At 49.4% G+C, this 20,928-nt stretch overlaps 1 protein-coding gene across 1 annotated transcript in view; it reads right to left on the bottom strand.

The window, feature by feature from the left end:
• The window catches only part of LOC147712900 (glutathione S-transferase Mu 1-like), a 123,606-nt gene that overhangs the window by 72,728 nt on the left and 29,950 nt on the right, over window positions 1-20,928 (bottom strand). The gene's annotated exons all lie outside the window — the stretch shown is intronic.

Here is a 20,928-nt window from a genome sequence, read left to right as displayed (position 1 = left end):
ATTAAACACAGATTCACACACCAAGAAATTACACTCTTTCAACTTTCTCTCCTTCCACACCTGAAGATTAAACCATATGCAACAGGGGAACCACTACGAAGATTAAAATTTCACATACATTTATTGTTTGCATAAACACAATTTCATTAGATTGAAAGGCCTAACAGTTGATAAAGTAAATATCTCAAAGTTTAAAAAACACCATGCATTAAAAAAATGTTATCCAACATCACTAAAAAACATGTAGAGAGTAAAAAAGCCAGACAAGCATAATGTGTCTTGACAATCTACACATCCATCTTTAAACAATATCAATAGCATGGAAATGTACAGTTCAAAATTAACTTCTTTTAACCAACGCCAGATAGGTGGATTGTGTATTAGAATTTGGCGTTGACACGTTTTGATGGGTCAATTTACAAATCCATCTTTCTCAAGACCAGTTTATAGACACTCTGCCGGTTATATAAATTCATGCACCTTAATCAAGTCTGTGCCTAGAGGGCTTTCTGCCACCTGGGTGGGGGGAGGAGCACAGATTGTTGCTATTAGTTTGGGGTGTGTGAGCACCCACCCAAACGCATAAAAATAAGCCAGTATAATCTCTGGCGCCAAGTGGGCTCTCCGACGCCCCCTCGAGGGCAGATCAGGGACTACTGCCCCCATCCATCTCCTTGGGGTGGTGGGGGGCAGAAAGACTGGCAATTTTTGGGGTGCATGGTCATGCCCATTCTGGCCGCCTACACCCCTAAATATATATATTCCCTGATGCCTATTGGGCTTTGTCCCCCCCTCCCCCGGAGGCAGGTAAGGGGCTATTGCCCATCTGCCCCCCCCCCCGAGGGGGGGGGGGGGCAGAAAGACTGTAGGCTTTGTTTTGGGTAGTGGGCAGCCACCACTCCTACATATATAAAACAAAACAATATCTCTGGGGCCTAGTGGGCTTTCCACCCAGGGGCAGATCAGGGGCTACTGCCACATCTACCCCCAGGGGGTAGAAAGGCTGTCTGGCATAATTTTATAGGGGGGGAGCAAATGCCTTTACCCAAGGGGCTGATCCCTCCTTCCTGGAGTCTAGTGGGTGGATTGCTGCTTGGGGGATCGCCCTTCTGGGGGGGTCCCCAAGCAGGGATCCACAAGAGAAGGGTACCATTGGAAAGAAGAGATACGCCTCTTTTCAATGATAACTCATGTTTTTTGGTGCTCGGGGGGGCTGAGATAGTTTCAGTTTCACAGTTTCGGTGCTTGTGAGGCTAAGTTTTGTTTCACAGCCCGCCATCATCATTACAATAAAAACACAAACCATGCTTTGGGAGGTTGGGAAAGCTCTTCCCCACCTCCCAAATCACAACAAAAGGGAAATCCCCATGCTTTTACAGCAGTGGGATATTTTGTATGTGTACTCATGACGGAACCATTCAGTCATGAGCATAGAAGGGGTAAACAGACCGGTCAAAAAACATTTTTTTTTTTAAAAACAGACACCCCACAAGCATTGGAAAAGCAATAGGTCTTGCCTATGTAAGAGGTATTGGCTATGGCAATACGATTTAGCTGTGTTACACCAGCGTGGCTGCTGCTCAGCATGGCTAAAACATAGTGGGGTGTAATGTGGTGGGTTAGAAGAATGGATTAAATTAGAGACAGGTAGAATAGAGCGAGGTAGGGTAGAGTGGAATGTGGAAGATTAGAGTCCAGGAGATTGGGTAGAGTGGAGTAGTATGGAGTAGATTGGAGTAGGGTGTAGTGGGGTGTAGTGGGGTAGCAGCAACAGTAACATGGAACATGCTAATTGGCAGCATTCTTGAGAACAGTTTTAACGGTCATGAAATAACCAGGTAACAGATGCAGATGCTCCTAACAAAAGGATGCCGTCCAGCAACCCAGTTTTTCAGCCAGTGAAAGGCAGTCTCCATGCCTGGATTTGTAACGGGAACAGTTAAAAGTACACAAATAGAACGTTTACTGTTGCCGACTGAAAACAGCACTACCTTAAGTCCACTCAGAGTGGTGCATAAATGGCTTAACAGTTACAACAAAGGAGAGCTTTGAGATAGCATCACATTCTGCGATTCTTGGAAAAATCACTTCACTTTCTTTTGCTTGCTGGGAGATGAACTTGTGTAACTTAACTGCTGCTCATGAATTAGAAAGAAAAAAAATGACTTCAATTAACAGCAGGAGCAGCAGACAGGACACATACTAAGTTAATCTGTACTTTGTCCATGCTCCACAAAAAAAAATAGAAAAAAGAAGAAGTTACACAGTAAGTAATGACTTGCAAGTGCTGCCGAAATAGAAGGCAAAAACAACAGGTGATGGACAGAATGCAGAACAATGTCATACATTCCACCCCAGTACAACGATCTGGGCCTAAATCCGGCGTTTGTTTGCTCACCATGCCATTCCAGTTTGAACCCAGCCATATGCAAATCAGTCTTGACCCTGTGAAATGAAATGAAATGAAATTTAGGTTTTATATAGCGCATGGCTGCCCGTGAGCGTCCCAGCGCTGGGATTGCAGAACATCTGAGGGTGAAGTCGGAGAGAGGGAGGAGGTTATTGCGGGAAAAGGTGCGTTTTTAGAAGCTTGCGAAATTTCAAAAGATTGGTCTCGGAACGAAGATGAAATGGCAAAGCATTCATGGGAACAGTCCAGCCCGAACTGCCAAGCCAGGTCCTCCCTGGACTGGACTGGAAACAAGCACCCAAGGACCGGTTTCGGGCTTTCAGCCCTCATCAGCCCGGATACCTTGATTCCAGTGGCATGGAGAGCACGGGACTCATGATTAAACCCAGATCTGTTGACTGGGTGTGAGTGTTTGATTGGTTCAGATGCTCCGTCCATCACCATCCCCTTTTGTACCGCTTTGTTCGCCATAAGTTGGCAGGGTATGCTCAGACGTGAGTCCCTTGCTCACTTTGCCACTGGATTCAAGCAAGCCTGGCTGAAGAAGGCTGTAATGCCAGAAACTGGTCCTAGGAAGCTTGTTTCCGGTCCAGGAAAGGCATGGCTTGGCAGTTCGGGCTGGACTGTTCCCATGAGGCAAAGGGTCAGACTGATTTGCATATTGCCATGTCTGAACTGGGGTGGCAGAGTGGGCTAAAGAACGGTGATGGATTAAACCCAGATCTGTTGACTGGGTGTGAGTGTTTGATTGGTTCAGATGCTCCGTCCATCACCACCCCCTTTTGTACCGCCAAATTAGAAGGCAGCAAAACAGTGAGAAGGGTTCCAACGAAAGTTAAGCAATGGGCCGGCGTAAAGCACCTTTTTTTGGTATGTTTTTTTTTATGAAATAAAATTTTTTAAAAAAACAATATAATAGGTTGTTGCCAAGCTACAGCACATTTGTGCTGCATGCAGGCTCGACCTAAAAAGCTTGCGGAGGCTACTTCTGACAACATGGAGTGTTTTTTAAACTCGGAATGGACATTGGCTGTTCCAGCCTCCATAGATAAGTAGGAAAAGCAACCTGGCAGAGGTTTCCAGATCACCTCACTTGCCACCATGTGATATTTGCTCTTCACCAGAATGGCATGTGAAGGTCGCTTAATTCATGTGGCACAATCTGTGAATGGTCACGTCAGTGCTACCCTCAGAATGACATCTGGTAACCCTACAAACAGTTAAGACAATTGCTATGTGTGCATTGTTTAAAGTGTTAAATATGTGCATGCTTTATCTGGTACGTAGTTTTAGATAAGTGGCAACGTCTAGCGCAAAAATCAGTTGATTTAAACAATTATCGCAATTTGTAAAACGAGGTGACCAGTAGAGGGAAAATACTTAAAGTAAGAATTGTCTGTGGCTGCCACATTGTAACAGAACCAAACTATTCAAGTTAAGAGTTAATATGAAGTTTACACAGAAAAAAAATGTATTTAAATATTTAATTAGGAATATGCCGAATGTTGTGTGGATCCTCCCTTAAACTTGTGCAACTATTACCAATTCAGACAAGATGAAACCTCAATTAGCAGCACAGTAGTCATAAAAAGGCAAACAAATGTAAAGTGAATGCACTCTCTCTTCGAGACATGATGCATCTACTGAACGTGCTTTCAGAAAGCACGCCCCTCGCTGTTCATTTGTACCTTTGGGTGGTGAAGCAGTTTAAATTGTCCTGGCTTTTGGATTTCAGTTCCGGCACATGGTCACTGGCCCTTTCCCATGTCTTCTTTCTCTTCTGGGCATTTGTGTTGGTTTCGGCTCACAATTCTTTTTGCTGGTTTCTGGCTGTAACACTAGCACACTGTTTTTAGTCGCTTCGTTACGGTTTATAAAAATATTCTTAGCATCGTCGAGCGCATGAGGTACTAAAACCCCTTCCACTCCCCCTTGTTAAGAATTGCAGCAGCTTCGGGATGATGCTGAGAGCCTTTATTATTTTCTGCACACGCCCACTTGTTTTTCCCATCACATCAGAGGAGAAAATAGGGTCAGAGTGTGCTGGGGCTATCAGTAGGAGCAGGTGTTTGTTTAGACACGGTGCGGGGGCAGCCCCTCCGGCGCTCCACAACCCCTCCAGCCATCTTTATCGCTCTCCACATGGTCTTGCGAGATGTTCTGCCTAAAAGGTAAGTGCTTTCCAACACTTCAGTCGCCACAGAGTAAACCCATTCCCATTTTAATTATAAATTTCGTACCACTACTGTTACTGTCCAGCGTATAATGTTCCTCCTTTCGCCCCCACACAGTACTCAGAGCCTCTGTATATATGTAACTCGTTTATTCCGCAAATAACAAAAGCTGCAATAACTTAGAGCGCAGAGCGTCTGTCTGGAAAGAGCTCCGGTCGCTAACTGCCGACCGAGCGTTTCGCGCTCTTCTTTTTCCACCTCCTGCGCATGCGCGCCAGTTCCGCTCTCGCCTACAGCGTGACGCGTCATCGCGTTCACGCTCGTAGACTAGAGCGCAACTCCACATATCTCCCCCTTTTTATATCAAAGAAGGATACACTTTTAGTCCAGTAATTAATGTCCACTCATATCAAAGTCTCTATATCTTGAAGGCAACGTGACTGTTCGGCCCATGCGGGTGCACCTTACCGGTATGCTCTCTTCGGCTTCTTTCTCTCCACGAAACCTCTCACTGTCTCCCTGGTCCACTCTCTGCCCCTCACTGGCCGGGGTATGGTCTCTGCTTGTTGACTCTGTGGTTTGTGTTTCTCCTTCTCCACCTTCTGCTCCATCTTCAGAGTGTGCACTCATGTTTTCCCTTTCGGGGGGCATATCTTCTCCGGCCCCAATGGGCATCTCCTCCTCCTCTGACTTGGGCCACGTTACAATCTTGTTGACTCGTGCCATGCGGTCTTGGGACCACACCTTGCCGTCACTGAGGAGAGCAGCTCTGCCTCGCACTTCTTTGACTTGTAAGGGTTGGCTATACTTGCTCTCTCCTTTCTTTTGCAGTGTGGGAAGCCTGACCCTGACCCATTCTCCTTCTTCTAGCTCTGTTTCCTTAGTGTTGCGTCGTCGGTTGTAATGGGCTGCATATATCCTTTGGGCCTTCTCTAGATTGTGCTGGACTACCGCCGGGGACCACTTGCTGGTTATGGTTTCTCTCCATACCACGTTGTCCCGGGTGAACGGGAGTCGGCCTCTCAACACTTGGAAGGGGCTGTACCCCACCACCGTGGGGGTGATCCTATACGCCCATAGCATGCTCTGAACTTCGGTCTCCCAGTCTTTTCCCTGCGAGATAGCTGCCTGTATGGAGCCCATTGGCACGCGGTTGAACCGCTCCACTTGGCCGTTACACGCCGGGTGGTAGATAGCCGTGTGTTTCGACTCAATCCCATTTCTCTTCATGAATCGTGCCCATTTGTCGGAGACAAACTGGGGTCCGTTGTCACTAAGTATAGTTTTGGGAATTCCTTCCCTCAAGAACAAAGATGTCAAGAACTTCAGCACCGTTTCCGTGTCCATAGATTCTTGTATGTCGACTTCCGGCCATTTCAAATGTTTGTCCACGACAACACACAAGAATTTGTTTACTCCTCTATTATCAAGCACGGGTCCAAGTAGATCAATAGCTAGGTTTTCCCAAGGGTTTTGCGGGTTCTCGAACTTTCCTAACGCTGGTCTGAGAGGTCGGAGTATTTTGTCCGCTCCTTGGCATTGTTCACATTCTCTCACTTGCCTTTCTATTTGGACATCCATACCGGGCCACCAATACATTAGTTTTACTAGCGCTTTGGTCTTTACGATGCCCAAATGTCCTTCATGCAGTTGTTTCAATAACTTTGGTATCAGGGCTTCCGGTGGGACTACTCTTTCTCCTCTGTATAGAAAGACCCCTGAATCACTCAGGGACAGTTCTTCTCTCATTTCGTAGAACTTCCTTACTCCCACTGTGAGCCTCCTTTTGTCTGGCCAAACTGAAGTGAGGTGTTGTTTAACTTCCGATTTCTCCGCATCTTGTTCATAGGCAGCCGCCCATTCTGGTCTGCTAATAGTCATTTCATTGTCTTCCATGCTTGCCACCATCTCCTCTTTGTCCGGAGCACTCTCCGGAGCCTCCTCCATGGCCGATGCCCTGCTGAGGTAATCGGCAACCCTGTTCTGAGTTCCTGGTAGGTATTCGACATCATACGTGTAGTCCAATAGCTTGAGTGTCATTTTTGCTATGCGTGGGGTCGCGGTGTCGTGACCAGAAGACGTCAGGACTTTGACCAGGGGTTTGTGATCCGTTTGGAGCTTGAACCTGGTGCCCCAGATGAACTGCCGGAACTTGCCCATTGCCCAGGTGACCGCCAGCATTTCTTTTTCAATGACGCTGTATCTTTGTTCCGTCGGGGAGAGAGCGCGTGAAGCAAAACTGATGGTTTCTACGGATCCATTCTCCCTCTCCTGTGCTAACACTGCACCTAAGCCTTTGTCGCTTGCGTCTGTCGTCAAGATGGTGTTGCCTGAGGGGACGTAACCTTGCAATGGGATCGCTTCGCTGATGCAGTTTTTTACTGTTTCAAATTCGCTTTGTGCTTCCTTGTCCCACTCAAACTTCGCCTTGTCTCTGATGAGCTGTCGCATCCTATATGTTTTGGTGGCAAAGTGTCTCACAAATTTACTGTAGTACTCGGCCATTCCAAGGAATGACCGTACCTCTTCCTTGGAACTCGGGGCCTTGGCTTCTTTGATAGCTCTCACGTTCTGTTCCTTTGGAGATATGCCATGTGTACCGATCTCGTGTCCCAGGTACGTGACTGAGGACATCCCTATTTTGCATTTGCTCCATTCTGCCGTTAGGCCTTTGTCTTGTAACACTTCAAGGACTCTGGTTAGCTTACTGTCATGGTCTCCCTTGGTGGAACCCATTACCAGTATGTCATCCTGGAAATACTGTACTCCTGGGATGTCCTTGAACAACCGATGCATCAACTTTTGAAAGACCGCCGCTGCAGATGCTAGACCAAAGGGCATGCGGCGGAATTGATAACACCCAAAGGGTGTGATGAAGGAAGTGTACTTTCTGCTTGTCGGATGCAAATCGATTTGGTGGTACGCTGACGTGAGATCAATGGTGGAGAAATGACTGATACCTTTGGTTCTCGCAAGCATCTCCTCGATTCTAGGCAGGGGAAACTTCTCTACGATGAGGCATTTGTTGAGTTCGCGGAGGTCCACGCAGAGACGAACCTTCCCGTTGGGTTTCTTGGCTACAACTAGGGGGGACAGCCACTCCGAACTGTCCACCGGTTCTATGATGCCTTGTTTTTCCAGTCTCTGAAGTTCCAGTTGCACTGCTTCGCTGGTGGATATCGGGATGTTCCTGACTTTGTGAGTCACTGGTATAGCCCCCTCCTTGAGTGCCATTTTGTGAACAAACTTGTCCAGTTTCCCTACTGTTCCTCCGAACACTTTGGGGTAGGCTGATTTCCATTCTTCACAGTTGGTAATGGGCCATTCGTCCGTTAAAAGGATTTGTTCTTTAACCCCTGGATTTAGTACAATTCCTAGGTCTCCCGCATCCCTCCATCCGAGTACCGAAGGACCCTTCTCTGCTACGTACAATGTGCAGGTGGCTGATCTCCCTCTGAACTCGAACTTGAAGTCTCGACATCCCACCATGGGAATGGCGTTCTCGGTGTATGAGACTGCACGGATGTCAGGCGGCCGCAGATCAGGCCCTACCACGGGTGCGAAATCTTCGTCCCATATGGATCTTTGCACAATCGTCCAAGGGGAACCTGAATCAACTGCTACATGTACTTTCACTCCTCCGATGAGCATGTCCGTGCGAGGCTTATCCCTGCGTTTACCTGCCACATCCAGTACTTGATCCTCAATACACAGTACCATTTCGCCATCCTCCTGATAGTCTTCCTCACTGAGTTCAGACGTGGCAGATTCCACGCACTTGACCGTGGACTTCTTTCCCTTCTTGCGGCATACTTTTTCAAAATGGCCGACCAGGCCGCAGAATGCGCATCTGGCGCGAAACGCTGGGCAACGTTTGTCCTGAGCTGAGTGCGCTGCGCTGCCACATCTATAACATGAGAATTTGCTTTCAGCAGCAGGGCGCCCCGTTTGTTTCCCTGTCCATTTAGTTTCCCGCCTCTGTTCTCCATACGAGCCTTTTTGTTTGTTGGCGGCTGAGGCCTCGTCAATCTTGCTAACCATTTGCTTCTGAGTGCTTTCTCGTTTGGCCGCATCTGCACAGAGTTTCGACATCTCAGCCTTTTTTACCATGGCTATGACTTCCTTGAGTGATGTTTCATTTTGTGCCCATAGTTTGTCCTGGACCGATCTGTTGGTGGTGTGCATAACTATCTGGTCTTTTATGTACTCGTCCTGCAGTGCCCCATATTGACACGTGATGGCTAGGCGTCGCAGTGCTTTTCGAAATTGGATTGAAAATTGTATTTTTTCCTAGGGTGTATCTGGGATGTGCTCCTGGGACAGGGAGTACTCGAAATTGCACACCGTTTGAAAGAACTCTCTCATTCAAATATTGGTGATATATGGGTTGGTGCATTGAAGGAGTGAAAGTGGCCCACTGTCCCGCCTGTTCTGCATGAAGCTAGGCGTCGCAGTGCGGCCACATAGTCGTCTATGGATTCACCAGTTTCTTGCTTCCTTTGCTGGAAATTGTAACGGTCAATGGAAACACACACTGCTGGGCGGTAGTGGCTGTCCAGGTCTTCTAGTGCATTTTTGAAGACATCTGTCTCTGTTGCACCCCGTTCTTTGGGCACGATGTTTGCGAATACCCTCACCCCTTCAGGGCCTAGATTGTGGAGCAACAATCTCTTTCCTTGCTGGGGTGTACTCTTCTCCATTTTCGTCCTCTAGTGCTTCTATGTAGTTCCTGAAGTACTCCCTCCAATCCTCACATTTCATCTGGGGTTCCCCTGGTCTGGGTAGGAATGGGATGGGGGCCATCAGGGCTGAGGACTGGTTTGCCATCTTGGCTTCGCCCCTGGGAGCTTCTGCTTGGGCTCTGGGGTTGTTGGACACACTGGACGCTCCTGCTCTCTCTGCCGTGTCTCCTTGACTTCTGGGACTCCCTGGAGTGTTATCCCCTATGCCTTGTGTGGGGTTGGTGGATTGTACCCCCTCCTCTGGCTGTAGGATGGTGCCTTTGGTTGCCAGCGTGCTGGGTTTTAAGCTCCTTGTCCCTGGGACAGCACTGACCTGAGCCTTGCTTGAGGTGTGTCTCCTGCCGAGTGGTGAGGTTGCGCTGCTGCCACGCTCTAAGCTTCTGCTTCTAGCTGCTTGCTGCTCTGTTCTCAGGGCCTGTAGACTTGCTGGTTCTAGGATCAGTGCCCGGTTCGACTGTGCCTGGACGATGGGTGCATCCCACCTTCGTCGCCAATATAATGTTCCTCCTTTCGCCCCCACACAGTACTCAGAGCCTCTGTATATATGTAACTCGTTTATTCCACAAATAACAAAAGCTGCAATAACTTAGAGCGCCGAGCGTCTGTCTGGAAAGAGCTCCGGTCGCTAACTGCCGACCGAGCGTTTCGCGCTCTTCTTTTTCCACCTCCTGCGCATGCGCGCCAGTTCCGCTCTCGCCTACAGCGTGACGCGTCATCGCGTTCACGCTCGTAGACTAGAGCGCAACTCCACACAGCGCATGAGGCATTGCATCCCCTCCCACTCCCCTTTAAAAGTGGTGGCGGCTTCTGGGGGCCACAAGCCTTTCTTATGTTCTGCACACACTCGCTTATTCTTCTACTGCAGTGCTGGAGCCATGGCCACAGCAGCAGAAAACTGATGACACAGAGAAGAGCAGGGGGCCGGCGTGTACTGGGGCTGCCGGCAGAGGCACAGGGCTTTGTTTAGTGTTTGGAGAGGGAGAAAGCCTGTGGTGCAGCCACCAAGTCATCTCAGTCACAAACCATTTCTTCCTCCCCCAGCATAACAAAGCGCTGCTATCACATCACTGACTGAACTTCCTCCCCATCCATCTCCCTTCTTCACCTCCCACTTGATCCCACCATGCAGTGTCATGTTACACTTCTACCGTTCACTTCTTCAGCCACAGCCCCGTCGTGCAGTGAAGATCCAGAGCAGGGCTTCTTTTTTCGGTGCCGATAGAAGGGCCCCTAGTGGTTTGATGCTACATTTTCTACACTTCCCCCATCTCTCTGTACTGCCTGCTCACACATGCTGCCTTCCTGCACCTCCTCGCGCTGTGCACCCCCACCCATCTCTGGGTGCCCCTCCCACTCGTCTCAGTGCTGCTCTTACTTCTACTCTGAAACAAAGGTGTATTGCCCATCTCTTTACTTGCTCTGTTGGCTCCCACGCCTTTCAGCCTGGTGCACATCCTCTGTGCCCCAACGTGAGCTACTGGGTGGTCATTGCCTCTCTGAGCACCTGCCTTACTTTAAGGTTTAGAAGGTTTCTTTGGGAAGAGCAACCAGTCCTTCTCTCTCGTACTCTCACCCCCCTCACACACTCCTCCCACCTCTCGAATGTGTTTGACAACAGGTCTTTGAGCACAGTTTCTTTCCCATGACATTGAGGTTTCCCAGGGCTGTAAGTGGGCCGGGTCTCAAGGGGTTTGAGCACCGGCAGTTTTTTTCAGGGGGCCTCAAAACGGGTCTCTATCGGGCTCTGTTTTGAGCCTTGACACAGGCAGCCCGTTTTTTTCCCGGACTGCAATGACCGCTGTTTGCTGTCACTACAGTAAAAAGTGCCATGGCGCAAAACAAAGCCTGATAGAGACCCGTTTCGAGACAGCACCAGGCACATGGATGTGCGCTGCCCGCACTGCTCACTTCTCAGTAGTAGAGAAGTTACAGCATGAAGTAATGCCAGGGGAGCGTTGTGGGGGAAGGGAGATCCTTTAAGAGTCATTTTCTTTCTGGATTTCCCTTCTCTTTCTGAAACTCAGGAGCAGCAACATTGAGGTAGGGTCACCAGGGATTTAATTGGAAGCTTTGTCAATATTATATACAAGTCATAGTTGCAGCTTATCTTCTGCAAGTAATAACCATTGACAAAGCCAATATTCCTTACTTATTGTAGGTATGATGTTAATTGTATCAAATATCTGGATGCAATGACGGAAACAGCAAAATACAAGTCGGGCGGCACACTATGCTAAGCACAGATTTGTTGCGTAAGTGATTTAAAGCCACGCCCCTAATTACACTGGTCACGCCCCTTTGAGAGACCACCCAGTTTTTTAAACCCATTTAAAGCCCTGAGGTTTCCGTCCCTCCATCCTCTGCTCGCCTCTTCATGGTGTCTTCTGCATATACAGGTGCTCCCTCATGCATCCATCGCCTGCTCTCCCCTTCTCCCTCACCCACTCTTTCTGCTCCTCGGTCTGGAGTTCATTCAGCACTTTGTGAACAAACTACGTATCCCTTGCCGTCTTCCTGTCCATCTATTCTGTGCAGCTCTCATCCCCATCTATCCACCAGTACCCTTTCCACAAGGTGTACACAGCCCACCCTGAAGCTCCCTCCTCGATCGGGCTCTCACGGGCTGTCTGTGACCCCAGTTATAAAGCCCAGGTGCATTGCGGCTGTCCTGGACATTGCAGTGTTATTCATTGCCCAGCTGCTCTGGTCCTGGGCTGGGGTGATGGTCCTTCTGCTCCGGTTTGTCACCCCCTTCCTGCTTCTCCTGACCGGTGCCCTGTCTCTCCTGGGCCTCATCCAGACCAGGGTCTGTGCACCTGGCCAGGGCACCTTCGCAGAACCAGTGCTCAGGTGTATGCCTACTGGCTATACCAATGCTTGTTAGGTCGAGCCCCCTGCTATCAAATGACTTTTGCTGGCTTCTTCCCTCCACGCTGTGTTGCTGTTAGCCTTGTGCATTTCTCCCTTTCTGTGCGGTCTCCCTCGTGTGCTTCTCCCCCACTTTGCTCTCCCCCTCATGCCCCGCCCTCTCAAGCTGTTTCCCCCCCATCCAGTTCTTCTATTGTCCTGCCCCAGTCTCCACTATTCTTATTTGAATTTATTTTTTTTAAAAACTTTTTTAGATGGAGGGCTTGGTAGCAAATTGCTGCCAGCCATCCAGATAAAGCACTTTCACAATGTAGTCCCAAGAAGTCAATACCCCATCTCATGTAGTGTTGGCACTACACTTTCCTTCACATGTGTATTGACACCCGCAGTACAGGGCTGATTCAGGTTAAGTGAAGATGCAGAGACTGAAGAAGGCAGACTATGGGCAATCATAGGAAAAAAATAGTTTAGGTCTGGGTTTTGACAGCACAGCTGCCAACCAGACCGACCAATTTCTTACAACAGACATGGGGGCTTAGAGACAACCCTTTTCAACCATACGTCATACGTCAGCCACTGGCTGGAGACTTTGGAAAATCTTAGCCCAGAAGAGCATTTTGCTTTCACCTGATGCTAAAGGGTTCATACTTCTTCCTCCAATGGAATGTTCGTTTTGCAAGAATGAGCAACTATTCCCCAATTACTGTTTCTCCCTTGGTCATGCTCATTTCCATTTCTTCCACTTTCACCTCAAATGTCCGCTCACATCTGGCCCTGCTCTATGTCCCATGGGGGCTTCTCCGTCCATGATGCTGCCACTTTCTCTCATTGCTCCCCCCCCCCCCCCCCTCTTCCCCCTGGTATGTTTTTTGCGCACCAGTTCCATTTATTTAGGTTTCACAATGTCAACACAGATTTCATGCCCACAACCAATGGCCACATCGTAAACAGCAGAAGCCAGTAGTATACAGCTGTAGGGACTATTTTAACAATAAACAAAGACAGCAAGAGATATCACGAGTTCAGCGCAAACCAAGACGCCCCTCTCCCCCACTCTTCCACACCTGAATCATGTACCAGTTGCACGCCGGACCCTGTTAGGCCCTACAAAGAAGGTTCATGCTACATCAGCTTCTCATGAGAGGAGCAAGAGCAAAATCTCATTTCCCTAAATTCTACAGAGATTATTTGGATAAAGGGGGCCCATAAATCAGGGTAGGCGGCTGGTGTGTGTTCTACAGCGAGTGACATACATAAACTATAGTTTTACTTAGCAATGGAGCGTAACCAGGAAACCTGGTCTGGGATGCTCTCAGACCCCCAACTGGGATGGTGCAGTGAGCTAAAAAACGGTGATGGATCAAGCCCTGATCTGTTGACTGGGTACGAGTGTTCTGCTTAATTCAGATACTCTGTTCATCACCACCCCCTTTTCTGAATCACTATGTCCACCATAAGCGTGGAAGGGTATACTCAGATGTGAGTCCCTTGCTCATTGCACCATCAGGATTCAAGCAAGCCGGGCCGAAGACGGCGGAAATGCCAGAAACCGGTCCCTGGAAGCTTGTTTCCTTCCGAGTATAAGAATTGGCTTGGTAGTTTGGTTTGCCCTGTTCCCATCATGCACTGGGACAGGAAAAGACTAATTTGCATGTAGCCAGGTTCTGAGCTGGGATGGTGCAGTGAGCTAAAAAACGGTGATGGATCAAGCCCTGATCTTTGGACTGGGTAAGAGTAGTCTGCTTAATTCAGACACTCTGTTCATCACCACCCCCTTTTCTGAATCGACCATGAAGCGAGCGCAAAGGGAAGGTCAGGGGGTTTGGCAGCCCAATTAGAGAGTCACAGGAAAGCTGAGTCGGTGTCATTTAAGACCTGCTCCCAGAATCTCGTCAGTTTGGGGCAGTACCACAGGAGATGAAGAGAGCCCGTCTGCCCACTGTCCCCCAACATTCCTCCGAACGCCCCTTGTTCCATCTGTGAATACGTGGAGGTGTGAGAGACCAGTAGGAGGCCATTTTGTAGGCCGCGTCCATTTCAGCTATGTTGTGCGCAGTGCGATGTATTCTATAATAAATGCCCTTCTTTTGAGGAGGGAGAGAGCGCCCCAATTTCTCCTCCCAGCGCAACTGGCCTTTGGATTTAAACGCAGAGCCGCTGTCAGAAAGCAGAGAACAGAGTTCAGAGATAAGACGCTGATCACCCACCTTATGGACCAGCCATTTCTTGAAAATGGTAAGGGGGTAGAAGGTTACTGGTTTGTAACCCGGGGATGTCACCCAATGCCGCAGCTGCAAGAATACGTCCGACGTGGGGAGGGAGTAGACCCGCTTAAGTAGATCGAAAGCGATAACCTCCGAACGATCGAAGAGAAAGGCCCCCCCCAGCGCCCTTTCACACCAGCAGATGAACACTTCCGAGCCGCTTCGAGGGGGAAAGCAGTGCTTGAGTCTGGATTATCGATAATCAGACACATCGGGGAGGGAGAACGTTGTCAGGTCCAGCCGGAAGGCAACGCAGTCCCATACTTTCATAGTAGTGACCCGGGTCACTGGTGAAAAGTACAACCCCCTCACCCCCCACGCCCTGTACTTTCGAGGCAGCCACGCTTCCTACCATATATTCACGCCAGCTACCATCTGGCCCCTATGGACCAGTGTTCATCGGAGAGGCCTATTCCATTAAACATTATAGCAGACTTACGATGCTTGGCGATAACAGGCAATGGGGGGGGAGCCCTAAGCCTCCCTCCCCTTGGTCCATGTAAGTTGTTTAGTTGAGACGCTGCCTTTTATCGCACCAGTCGAATTTGTTGATGGCAAGTTGCAGAGAGTGCAGCAACAAGGGTAACAGTCAACTAGAAGCCCTGAAAGATAGAGAATACGCAGGAGTACAGTCATTTTGACTGCAGCTAGACCAGCTGCAGGCGACTCTGCGAAGTCCGCAACTTAACTTGTCTGGCCAAGGATGGTACGGGGTGACACCTGACAAGAATTTGACAAACAGTCCAGAATCCTGTCACACAATCTTTCTGACCGTCACTATGCCAACATGATCATACGACACGCCCACAAACGGGCCAAGAACAATAACAGAAGCCCTCTTAGAAATCAGGGATAGACAGAAGACAGACACTATGACTTGGGTGTGATGTGTGCCGACATTCACACCCAATTCAAATAAGACTCAGAAAGCGATCAAGAAACATTGGAAAATCCTAGAGACAGGCTCCTCCCCAGGACCGGTCCAGCTATTTGCCTTCAAAAGAACAAAGAACTTTAGAGACCTCCTGGTCCACACACTCCCTGAGACCACTAACAAAGACTACCAACATGGGACAAACTACTCTGTGGCCCCTGCCTCCAGTCGAGGGTCATTACCCTTGCGGAAGATGCTCTGTCTGTTCTCTGACAGCACCCTCCAAGAGTATCCACCTTGGTCTGGCCAAACCATGGCAAGAAAGGAGACACACCAACTGTAACACAAATAATTGTGTATACCTGATCACCTGTCCCTGAGAGAAGAAATATGTAGGGATGACCTCACGTCCAATAAAACTAAGAATAGGAGAACACAGGAGTACAGTGCAGTGCAGCAAAACACACAAAACTATGGAGCCATTTTCTTGAGATGAATCACAGTGTAGATAGCTTGAGATGGACCATCATCGAAGCCAACCCAGCCTGGACAAACACTCAGCAATAACAGCGCTGGATGTTCCGTCTGAAAAGCAATGCCTCAGGTTTAAATGACAAAAAAACCCTGGGTAGAATTGACATAAGGAACGCCACTCTGCACAGGTTATAAATTCCCATCTGACATGCAACTGTAGATCACCAGGCCTTATCCTGCATACCATCATATGCCTTGCAAAAGACCCCCATACGTTTCGCCAGCGAGTTGACCATCTACTAAGAGGCCACAAAGTGGACTTGGACACAGGATTTACTGACTGAATAAGATGGACTACCATGATCCAAGTTAATGGGTTACAACTCAATTATCAACACAATCCAGCTGTGCCTTTCCTTTGTGTACATCTTAGCAGACTTTTCCAAGATGGCACCCATATTTTCCAAGGATCGGTCTTTGGGTTTATTACCATCACGGGGAACCCACTAGGTTCCTAAGGTGAGACGGTCAATTTAAAATAATATATGACCTCTTGCACCTCTACACAGTAGTGTATCACTTTATCAGTAACCCACCTTCACAGTAATTTCCCAAACTGACATTTAAAAGATGGTGCACGCTCTGCAACTAACATGTCGGTCATTTCCGTTATCATTTTGGAACGGAGTGCATCCACATAAGCACCGCCCAATGACCCGGGCCACACTAATATGGCCAAAGACTACCACTTTTCATAGCGTCATCACCATCTTCACTAGTTCTGCGATGCCACGCCCCCGTGCCTCACGCCAGTTCACTTCCACAATCAAAGACTGCCTATAGCTGACCCCTCGCCTCCACCGCGTTCACCGGTGGCAAGAACGGAGGGGTAGGCTCTTAGCGCTATGTGGGATGACTGAATGAGAGTACCCTATGACTACGGTCACTACGATACAGGTGAGATGGCTAAAATCCTGAGACTTTACATAGCAGCAGATTCCAACTACTCTGCCCCGCACACTTTGTTTCGATTTTAGAGTTTCATCCGCATCTGTCCCTGACCGCTGGCAAGATTGAATAATCCTAAATGAGGGTAGGCTTCCCTTACGTATTAGGCACACAGATTATTGTGGTAGGATACTGAATGGAGAGTTGCGACAAGTTCTTTCACGCTCTACCTTGGAGAGTTTATTTATATATATATTTTTAAACGTCATGAATGCTTTATGAAATGTCACAAGTTGCTTTATAACACCCTCATTGCGACGACCTAGTTGGTATTTCCTTGCCGCATTGGTCATATTCACTTGACCATCCCCAATGCTTGACCCTGGGCACCATGTTTTTTTTTTAAATGCGCAAATGAGAGTCAAGGGGAACTTGAATAGAGAATGCTCTTGTCACTGGAACACGTGATGCACCACAATTATAAGCATCACACCATGATCAATTTGCTGATAACTTGTTTTTGATTTGTATATGTCTCGCTGGTTTACATTCTTTAAGTAGGTTGGAATACAGGATTCTAATCAGTGTTAATACACACTGCTACATCATTATTGGTATTGAAGGATTATAGGGAGTCTTTTCCCCGACTTCTTCCCATTATTATTTTTTCACTTGCACTTCTGCAGTTGGTCCTGACGAAGCGTTCTTGGATCCACTAGGGACTGATTGTAGCGCAAAACATGTTGACCTGAACTATACCGTCTCACACACACCTTTCTTCACCGATGCGAGAGCAGTGAAAAATATTCACCACTCTTCCACATTTGTTTGAAGGAGGATCTCCACAGCCAATGGGTATTTTTTAACCTGGTCTTCGGGACCCCTGAATAAAATACAGTTCTGGGTACAGTCTAAGACTATTTTAACCCACTCGCTTACCTCTTTTAGGCCCCCACACCCGCATGCACAACTGCGGCATCTCCTTAAAAGATCTCTGTTAAAGAGATCTCATGGGGCCCATGAGGGACTACAGCGCCACCCAATCGAGGAGCTACGCCCGATGATGCAGCATGACACTCAAGGGCGTGTGAGGGCACTAAATACAAGAGGAGAATTTCCCCACCCTGCACTATCGCGAACCATACACAGAAAGTCACATCCTACAACCATAATAGGTGGTCCTATCCTGCTTTAGAAATGGTTACCCCCTTAATGAATATTTGGTCAAGGAGGGTCCCATAGTTCGCCGACAGAGTCTTCGCTATATAAAGGCTGGATGCCTGGATATGGTATTCTATGGTCTCCATCGTCCAAGCCAAAGGAATCCGCACACGGAGTGTGGCCTCGTGTGGAGGAGGGACCAAATTGTTCAGGATCTGGGACTTTTAAGGTGAACTTTGAACCCTGCGACCTCTCCAAACAGCTGTTGCTCGTTCAGTAGGGACGGGCAGGAAGTCAAAGGGTCCATCAACAAGAGAATAAAATCATCAGCATACAGGCTGATGGTATGTGTGTCAGCGCCAAATCGGATGTCGGATATCTGCGGGTTGTCCCTACCTTTATGCGCCATCGACTCCACGTAGAGCGCAAAGAGGAGTGGCGAGAGATGGCACCTCTATAGGGTACCACGAGCTATAGGGAACATGGCAGATGACGTCCCATTGACCCAGACTGAGGCTCGGGGGCGGGCGGTTTAAGATGGCAGGCGAGTATCCCGACAAAGGTTTTGGAGATTATGTTGAGAAGGGAGTTGGGTCTGTGGGACCCAGTCTCCAGGATCCTTTGATGGTTTAAGTATCACAGATAGGGACACACCCCCATCATTGAGTCTGTCAACACACCAGACTAGAGTTGAAAGGGTTGCTAACTCCTGACAGGTTTTATACAATTGAGACATAAACCCGTTCGGCTGATAGAGCTCAGCAATAGAGTCAGGGAAACCTCCGCAGAGTAGTCACCCTGTGGGCTGTCCAAGTACAGGGTATTGTAGAACTCTTTGAAGGTTGCAGCTATTTCTCTGTCTGTGTGAACCTCCTTCCCTTGCACCGTCCAAATTGGGCTCACTGAACCAGACAAGGTCTTGTTGCAGAGCCTAAAAGCCAGCATGCGTCCGCTGCTCGGGTAGAATTTGTGCAAAAGCCAGAGAAGTGCATGCTCTGCCCTATACAGGTCCAGGAGCATCAAAAGAAGCCTCTCTCGCTCCAGGTCTCGCCAGACCCTGTGGGGACCCGTACGTTTCTGTACACTGCGGCATCCATGGAAGGAGACTGCAGCAGCATGTCACGAAGTCTCCACAGGGAAGAGCAGAGGTGGGAGTCCCCTGACCGCAAAGTCAGAGAAATCCTGTCGTGGTCCAAAAGAACTCGAGCTCTATGCTCGACAATAGTTATGAGTGTGGTAGGCGGGGGAGCTGAGGAACGGGGGGAAACCACGCCACAAGGCCAGGTCCAACACGCGTCCCCCCAGCTGAAAGGCGGAGAGAACCACCCATCCCCTTGGGGGGTTCTCTTCACTAAGGCGGAAGAATCGGGACAGGCCGTCTGCATTGGCGTGGTCAACACCAAGCCGGTATTCCACAGTGAAATCCATCCCCTGGAGGGAGATGGACCATCGCAACAATTTGGGATTCTCCCCTCATTTGCATTAGCCACCGGAGGGGTTGGTGGTCGGTTTGGACCCGGAAGTGAGTACCGAACAGGTAGGGCCTCAGCTTCTTCAGGGCCCAAACCACCGCGAAGGCCTCCCGCTTGATGGTGCTCCACCTTTGCTCTCGAGGGAGTAACCTCCGGCTAATGAAGGCCACTGGCTGATCCAGGCCTTTCTCGTTCAACTGGGACAGGACGGCTCTGATGCCATGCTCGGACGCGTCCATTTGGACCACGAACTCTTTGGAGTAGTCGGGGGCCTGTAACACAGGAGCAGTATACATAGCGTGTTTCAATGCTTCGAACGCCTCTTGGCAGGCGGGGGTCCAGCTAACTTTCTTCAGCTGGTTTTAGGAGGTCAATTCTGTGAGAGGCACTACGATGCTGCCATACCCCTTTATGAATCTTCCGTAGTACCCCATGAGCCCTAGGAACGCCTGCACCTCTGTTTGGGTGGTGGGGGCCTCCCAGGCCACGATTGCATCGATCTTAGGTTGGAGGGGTGCCACAAGGCCGCTGCCGACCTGGTGTCCCAGGCAGACAACGGACCCTGTCCGATTTGACATTTGCTGGCTTTGATGGTGAGACCTGCCCTCTGTAGGGTTAATAGGACCTCTTGGAGGTGGAGGAGATGTTCGATCCAGTGAGCTAAATACCGCAATATCATCCAGATATGCGGCACTGAATTCTTCCAACCCGGCCAGTACCTGGTTCACCAGTCTCTGGAAGGTGGCGGGGGCGTTTTTCATTCCGAAAGGCATCACCCGGAAATGGTAGTGACCATCCGGGGTGGAAAAGGCGGATCTCTCTCGGGCCCCCTCTGTCAGGGCGATCTGCCAGTATCCACTTGTCAGGTCGAAGGTGCTGAGGTATCGAGCAGACCCTAGGCGGTCAATGAGCTCGTCTGCTCGGGGAATGGGGTCAGCGTCGGTTCTGGTGACTGCGTCGAGCCCTCGGTAGTCCACACAGAGCCTCAGCTCGGGAACAGCGCCAGGGGCAGCGCCAGGGGCAGCGGCCTTCGTAACCAGCCCATGGGCTGTCGGATGCTTAGACCACCCCTGGGGCTATCATCTTGGGAGACCTCGGCCTTGATGCAGGCTCGCACTCGGTCTGGGACGCGGTAGGCTCTGTGCCGTACCGGAGGGCTGTCCCCGGTGTCCACATCGTGGAGGCACCAACTGGTGACTCCGGGGACGAGGGAGAAAAGGTCAGAGAACTTCCCCAATAACTGGCGACAGTCCTCACGCTGCTCGGGGGTAAGGGAGGGGGCGAGGCTCACTCCCTCTACGGAGCCATCTTTTTCCTTCGTACACAAGAGGTTGGGGAGAGGATCCGCCTCCTCTTCTGCTCCGTCGTCGGTGGCGAGGAGTAAACTCAACTCGGACTGCACAAAGTGAGGTTTAAGGCAGTTCACATGAAGAACCCGCAAGGGGTTCCTCGGGAATTGCACATCGATGAGGTAGGTAACCTGGCTCTTTCGTTCCACCACTTTGAAGGGACCTGTCCACTTGTCCTGCAGGGCACAAAGT

The sequence above is a fragment of the Lissotriton vulgaris genome, chromosome 5, assembly GCF_964263255.1.
Source record: "Lissotriton vulgaris chromosome 5, aLisVul1.2, whole genome shotgun sequence".
Lineage (NCBI taxonomy): Eukaryota > Metazoa > Chordata > Amphibia > Caudata > Salamandridae > Lissotriton > Lissotriton vulgaris.
The sequence above is the reverse complement of the archived record's forward strand: the minus strand, read 5'-3'. Positions and strand labels throughout refer to the sequence as shown.